The sequence below is a fragment of the Lycium ferocissimum genome, chromosome 9, assembly GCF_029784015.1.
Source record: "Lycium ferocissimum isolate CSIRO_LF1 chromosome 9, AGI_CSIRO_Lferr_CH_V1, whole genome shotgun sequence".
NCBI lineage: Eukaryota > Viridiplantae > Streptophyta > Magnoliopsida > Solanales > Solanaceae > Lycium > Lycium ferocissimum.
Genome location: NC_081350.1, coordinates 46,021,004 through 46,029,250, shown reverse-complemented (window position 1 = coordinate 46,029,250; position 8,247 = coordinate 46,021,004). Strand labels below are relative to the sequence as shown.

Genomic DNA, 8,247 nt, shown 5'->3' with positions numbered 1-8,247 from the left:
AAACTATTTTATTTTCTATAATATTACATTTACACTTAGCCTAATTAAATTTGAGTCCGGTTGGATTAACCATTTTTAATGGAATTTAGAGGATGCCTAATACCTTCCCTTTAGACTAATTGAACCCGTACCTAGAATCATTTGGTTTCGTAGACTTTAAAATCAACTTTAGAAATAACTTTAAATAAACTTTAGGTGCCCTAATTCACCGTAAATAATTAGGTGGCGACTCCTGTACTTTAAATAACCCCGGAATTACCCGGATGTTGTAAACTATTTTGACCCCGGTTAAAATAGGGTATAACAATAATAAAAATAAAGTATTCTACTTTAAATATATATGTAGCTATTAATTGTATTTAACATATTACTCTTAGCCATAGGATATAATTAATCTAAACTGTAGCTACTAAATATAAATATGTACTAGTAGTTAGTTATGCCATGTAAATTTTCCCTAACTTAGAGAAAGCAGATAAAAGGTACAAAGGAAGATATCCTTCCAAGGTTAGAATCCATAAATCTAACCGATCTCAAAGGGATAATACAAAGCATGAGCATGGTAAACTTCAAAAATAGCCATTTCCCGGACTTGTATACTTTAGTGTGTCCTCGAAACTACTTATTTCTGGACTGTCCAGTAAATCACTTAACATGATGGTTCAGTTAAGGTGAAAGGGGCGGTCCGCTCCACAAAGCATTTCACATTAGCAGGGTCTGGGAGGAAAGGTCGTACCTAGGCATGTTATGTAGACAACTTACCTTGATGCAAGCATTAATTAATGGCTGCTTCCATGATTTGAACCGTGACCTATAAGTCATAGAGACAACTTTACCATCGCTCCAAGGCCCAGTTAACCCCTTGTTTGGATGGTTGTTTCTCGTGGTTCATTATTGTATTGTTTTCTATGAAACCATGTTTGCTTCCATTATTCTTAAAATTATGCTGTATGGTGTTATAAACGGGCAATTTGCACAATTGCTCTTATTCGGGGGTGGTCTTTAATTTTTTCCCACCGTCTAAAATACATCGAGGTTCTGGGTTCAAACCTCACCTCAGTAAAAAAGAAAAATGCAAGGCAGAGTTTCGTAGCAAAGTAGACCTATTCAAGCCTAACTTTTGCCTTGCGAACTAAAAAAAAAAATTAACAAAAAAAAAAAATTCTGCCTTAAGGCAGACTTTTGCCTCAAACCTTTGCCTTATAAGGCAAATTCTGCATTAAGGAAAACCTCTACCTTAAGGCAGATTTTTGCCACCTCTGCCTTAAGGCAAACTTTTGCTCGAATAGGCCTACTTTGCTACGAAACTTTGCCTTGCGAATTTTTTTTTTTTTTTTTTTTTTTTTTTTTTTACTGAGCAGAAGTTCGAACCCAGAAACTCGGGGTATTTTCGGCCACTTTTTTAAGCGAAGCGAAAAAATTAGACTAGCAATTTGAGGGAAAAAAAATTAAAGACCAGCGCCTTTGAAGGGCAATCCGTGCAAAAAAATGGTTGCAAACCTGTTGTAATTTTGCGATTATATAACCATGAAAAAGCCCAACTTTTGTAACCACGGATTTGGTGGTTTTTGCGTGGTTACGTATTCGTTTTCCCACCCCCACCCCCACCCCCACTCCCACCCGCCCACCACCCCCCACCACCCACCCCCGCCCACTAACCCTCACCACCACCCACCCTATCACCCCACCCACACCCCCAACCACCCACCCCTCCACCACCCCCACCACCCATTCAATGACCACCCCCACCCACCACCTACTTATTTTTTAAAATTTCTATTTTATTCTTTACCGTAGTTTTATTAATATATATAAACTAGTTCATAATTAAGGGTTAAGGATATTTTAATAAACTTACACGTTATTATACAGTATCATACAGTCAAATCAAACAACAAAATATTATTAAACCACAACAAACGATACAGTCTATGCAAATATTGTATTTATTAATACAACACACTATAATACAATACGATACTATACAATACAATACTGTACATTATGAAACCACGGGTAACGAGTAACGACCATCCAAACAGAGTGTAAGATGACACTATGTAAATCAAATAAACGCGCCCAGACTCAACGTGACATGACCATTAACATGAGTTCAGTTAAACCAAGAATCAATTCGATAACATATTTTTGGTCACCCTTGATCTAATGTCCAAGAAAAATGACGATAGCAAAATTTTAGCCAACTGGCTAATATCATAGTGCTAACAATCCAAAAGGAGAAACACGTTAAACAGCAGAGCAGAGAACAGTGAACAAGTTCTGATCACGACACTTGTTGCTTTGCTTATTTCTTTGATTTCTTTCCTTGTATCATGACAAAGAAAACTTCATATAATGTACAAAATGAAAAATAAGATATGCATCAGCCTCACGATAAAAATGTTGCAAGTTATAAGGAGAGTTTGCAAGGGTGTTTGTATCTATTACAAGTGCTTCTAAAATAAGTAGTTAGGAAGACACACTAAAGTAAACGGCAGTAAGTTCCAAGATGTGGCTATAGATAAGTAGTTGGGAAGACAAACTAAAAGTATATACGGTGATGTTTGAGTTTAAAAGTGGGTTGATTTAACTTTTAAATGAAATAATATATGTGGTCAAGCATAATAAGTCACGTTGCTTTCTCCATCAAAGGTTTAAAATGTTAGTTTGAGGGGTATTCTGGAACTAAAAAACTAAGTTAGAGATATTTTTAGACCAATAGGTGAACGAAGGGTATCTGTGAGCTATTTTTCATACATTGGGAGTATTTTCCGATTTAAAAAAAAAATCACAAATTCAAAAGTCATTAAAAATAGGCAATTCTCGGAATCAAGAATTTCAAAATTACATTCATTGAAAGATATCCTTCCCGGGCTCAAGACAGTATCCTGGACTTTTTACTTGTTTAAGTTCGACATTAATGACATTGACATAGTGTTTCCGCATTAAAAGTGACTACTTTTTAATAAATTTTTGAACACTGGATTTTTTAAAAATCAGTTCGATCAAGACTTACAATCTAATGGTACCGTTTAGATATGATACATTTCTATTTATACAAAATATATAAAGATATTTATAGAGAGAGTAATAGAAAGATCTAAAAACTCTGTGTTATTTTTTCTTCTTTAATTTGCAGGTAAAACTAGACCAAGTAAAACAAGAAAATTATAGGTGGTGAATAACCCTAAATAAATAAATAAAAAAGATTAAAAAAAGGTACCATGAACAACTAATTCCCAACGTCTTCTCCACAACTCAATCTATGGCTTAAAATAGGTGGAAAGTTTCAAATGTGCCAAAACTTTACACTATAAAAGGGCTTCAACATTCACTTTACATTTCATAGAAGACATTGAAGTACTACCTCAAAAACTTCAAATTGAAAAACAAACAAAAAAAAAAAAAAAAAAAAAAAAAAAACTACAAAAAGAAAAAAGAAAAAGAGAGAGGTAGGAGGGGTTTGAAAGATGGATTTGAAATTCAAGTTGGTTCATCTTACATTGGTGGTGTTATTTCTAGCACACCTTGGGGAATCTCAGAATGCATCTTTTGATATAACTAAATATGGTGCCAATAGCAATGCTGATATTAGTGAGGTAAGTCATGCTTCTTTTTTCTCTCATTATCTGGTTGATTCTAACCTACTATATACCTACTTTCACACAAGAAAATAATAAAATACAGTTTGCGTGAAAAGGGATCTCATAAAATAAGCAGCTTATTGCACCGAAGGGTGTGGCCTAGCCAGGAACACAACTAGATGGACGTAACGATTCAATTGAATCTCCTTCTCCTGAGAATTCTTTATTGAGTAAATAGGATAAAAATGAATTCTTTTGGTTATATATGAATTGTTGAATGCCCTTTACATGTGAAAAAAGATTCTTGTGGCAAAAGGTTTCAAATTTGCTTAAGATCATAGATTTAGATCCTGGGGTATGATATTCTTGTACATTTGAAACCCCAATTTAAATTTTTTTGACTCTGCCACTGGGCCTAGTTGTAAATGGAGTGAAAATCCCGACACATCCTGGCTACATTCAAATTAATAATAGAATTATAGAGGCACCATGGTAAGGAGCGCTTTACCCATATAGTAAGGACTCTGGTGTAAATTTGAACTAGTCGGGCTCCAAAGTGGTGCCAAACTTCAGATTGGGAAAGCAAAAAAAGGTTATAACAAAAAAAAAAAATGTTAGGTCATGATTTCTTTCCTTTGGCCTAAACCTAGAAGCCAAATTTACTCGATACTTGTGCTTGTGGGATGTAGTAAATGCCCTATGAAATAATTAAAATACACATAAACTGGCTGGATGCCACTGCCATAGAGAACAAAACAAAAGGCACCTTATGTATAAATCTTCAAAACTAATTGCAATACTTTTTTATTTTCTATTTTGGTGATTTAAATAATTTTAACTTTTCTATTTTGTTATTGCGTAGGCTTTACAGAAAGCTTTTACAGAGGCATGTCAATCAACAAGCCCAAGCACAATTGTGATTCCAAAGGGAGAATTCCAAATGAACCAAGTGAAACTAGAAGGACCATGCAAAGGCCCTATTGAACTTCAAATCCAAGCCACTTTGAAAGCTCCTTCAGATCCTAACCAACTCAAGATTGGTGAATGGTTAACAGTCAACAAACTTGATGGGTTCACCATGTCTGGTGGTGGGATCCTTGATGGTCAAGGTAAAGCTGCATGGGAATGCAAGGAATCCAAAAAGTGCAACAAGCTTCCCAACGTAAGTTGCATAGTTTTTAACTGAGACCTTTCTGTTTGGCCAAACATTCAAAATCTGCTGATTTTGAAAAGTGTTTTATATCAAATGGAGCTTCAGAAAAAGTATTTGAGGAAAGCAGCAGTTGGTATTTGGCCATACTGTTTAAGTATTGCTAGTACATTGTTCAGTATCAAAGAAGATGTTTGTGTTTGGTCAATCTTCTTAAAATGTTTCTGAGTGTCAAATCACAAAAAAAAAAAAAAAAAAAAAAATCTTAAGATTATATATTCTACAATGAGTAGTATCTTTCGAAATGATTTTTATGAGATATTTTATTTAAGTTTTTACAATTTTACTTAATTAAAATATGAAAAATAAAATCACAAAATAGAGAGCAGGTTTATGAGACTTAATTTGGTCATAGATGTATTTTTGTCCTTAATTACCATGAGAATTTTGGTAAATATAAATTTTTAGTAAGGTAATTTTATTATCAAATTTTTTTAAAAGCTGTTTTTACTATTAAAAACAAGTTTTTGCTTCTACTTTCAAAGGAAAATGTACTTTTTTCATCTTTTCCTCCCAGGCCAAAAAAAATTGTACTATTACTGAAAAATACTTTTTTTTTTTTCGAAAACTTGGATAAACATCATAACTTTCCAAGATAACAACTTTAAGAAAATATACTAATATTTATGTATATATAAACATATAGTATATTCTAAGAAACACTTATAATTTTCTAGAAACTTGGCCAAACAAACTAATCGTCCCATAAGCAAAATCGTAATAAGTACTAACTCTTTGAATATTTTTTTCTTATTTTTGCATATGATGTAGAACTTGAGTTTCAACTCCCTCACAAATTCCATAATCAAGGACATAACTACACTGGACAAAGAAATCATTCCACGTGAATGTGAACCAATGCAAGAACTTAACGTTCCTCCACTTCAACGTTAGTGCTCCAGCCGGAAGCCCCAACACTGATGGCATCCACATCGCGCGGTCGAGCTCTGTGAACGTTACCGACTCCATTTTTGCTACCGGGGATGATTGCATTTCGATTGGCGATGAAACAGAACAACTTTACATCACTAAGGTCACTTGTGGACCTGGCCATGGTATTAGTGTTGGTAGCCTTGGTGGAAATCCTGATGAAAAGCCAGTGATTGGTGTTTTTGTTAAGAATTGCACTTTCATTAGCACTGACAATGGTGTTAGGATTAAGACATGGCCTGCTTCTCACCCTGGTGTTGTCTCTGATATTCACTTTGAGGATATCATTGTGCAAAATGTTAGCAACCCTGTCGTCATTGATCAAGTGTATTGCCCAGCTGGCAAATGCAACAAAGATGTAAGTATAGCGCATTTATAATTATCACTGTGTTGGGGTAGTTGAGATCCTTAGACTCTTAATCTCGGGTCCCTAGTTCGAGCGCTGTGAATAGAGAACATCTTAGTAGAAAGTGTTTTACTTGAATAATTTGCAAAATTCCCACTTTTTTTTTGCTTGTACCTAAAAATTGGCCGCTTTTTCAAAATTAGACCAGTGGTCTAAAGTTCAAAAAGTGTCCATCCACTACCCACGGGTTTGGGAAAGGATAGAACCGCATTCAATCTATTGTGCACAGTCTTATATAGTTGCACTTTTACAAAAGATTATTTTCATGGCTTGCATTGTTGCCTCCTAGTCACACGACGATATTTATTATCGTCGCATCAAAGATTTCCTCCTAATCACTGCTCTCTTTGTTTTTTCTCATCACTATGTTGGGATGATTGAGATTTTCACAATCTTAATAAAAGATTAATCAAAGATCTTTGGTTCAAGCACTAAGAATAGAGAAAACCTTGGTAGGAAGGGTTTACCTAGCTAATTTGCAAAAATAACCACTTTTGTCGTCCGGAACTTAGAAATTAGCCACTTTAAAAAAATAGACCATTGGTCTAAAGTTCAAAAGCGGTTACCACTACGCACGGGTTTGGGAAGGGACAAGACCACATTGAATCTATTGTGCACAGACTTTCTTGCCTTTTCTACAAAAGACGGTTTCCATGGCTTGCATCGTGCCCCCGATCACAAATACGATGATAATTTTATCATTGCACCAAGGTTTCCTCAGAATCGTTATTCTTTTTTATTTTTATTCTTTGCAGTTGCCTTCACAAGTGAAGATAAGCAAAGTGACTTTCCAAAACATAAAGGGTACATCAAGAACCCAAAGTACAGTATCACTTCTTTGCAGTAAAGGTAGTCCATGTGAGGGTGTTGAAGTTGGAGATATTGACATCACATACAGTGGAACAGAAGGTCCAGCAAAATCAAGTTGTGAGAATATTACGCCAAGTTTAAAAGGAAAGCAAAATCCACAAGTTTGCACTGCTGCTGCTTCCCCTGTTGCTGCACCTGCTGCTGCTTCGTCGTCTTAATTAATTAAGCTTCATTAATACTTCTTAGAGTTAATTAATTAAGCTTCATTAATACTTCTTAGAGTTAATTAATTCCCTAATTTCGTTCATTTCGTTTCTCCCACTTTAGTTTAGGATATTTACGAGATGAACATAAAAATGTGTGAATTATTTTACAATTTGAATAAGAAAATTAGCATGAATGGAATTTTAGGTCTACAATTAGTTTGAGATGTCGTCGTTAAGTTTTATCTAAGTGCCAGTTAATTTTTCATATGATCATCGAACTTTTGATTTTTCTTGCAGAACTCATTAAACTAATTTTGTAAGTAACATTGAAATCACTAAATTTATGATTTGTTAATCAGAGAATAAATTTGATGGAAAAAGTGTGAGCTTATAAGCATGTCAAATCAAGTAAAATGCTCATGTGACTTTCCAAGTCAACAACTACATTTACTCACTAATAAATAAACTGACTCATTGTTGGTTTTTTTTTTTTTTTTGTGCCAGTGGGGTTTGATTCCATGACTTTTGGTTTAGGTTAGGAATAGGAAATATTGGGACTTTTGTCCCAAGTAGAAGAAGCAATGAAATTTATCGGATATACATAAAAAAGCACTTAAACTCTAGCTTAAAGATTTGGGAAGATGGCAAGCGCTCGCGTCGCAGTCGTCACTCGCTATTTTGGGAGAAAATAATCCAACGTTAGGCAATAGTGAGGGGATTACATTCCTTAAGTACACACAGTGCAATCTGTGGGCTCGGAAGTTCATTTTCGTTTAATTAATGTTATGTTCCTATTTATCTTTTTACTTGTTTCGAATACAGAAAGATAACAAGATTGAGAAATTTAATTACTTTACTATTTCTTGTATTCATTTTACTTTTGGTTTGTGGAGACTAAAGCCCTCGTGGCTTTTTACTTTGATTTTGGAAACTAAATCCATTTGATTCGTGGTGACCAATGAGTCTGACATTCGTGGTCGCGACTCCCTGGCTCGCGAACGCGTAAAGGAAACCAACGCAAAAAATCTGCAATTTTAGCTCACACCCCGTGGTGTCAAAACACATCGAGCCCTCAGACTTTCACCCCGACCATCCCGAGAA

General features: G+C 34.8%; 1 pseudogene; it reads left to right on the top strand.

The window, feature by feature from the left end:
- Positions 1-3,371: 3,371 nt before the first annotated feature.
- On the top strand, positions 3,372-7,368 carry LOC132031084 (polygalacturonase-like; annotated as a pseudogene).
- The last annotated feature ends 879 nt before the right edge of the window (positions 7,369-8,247 follow it).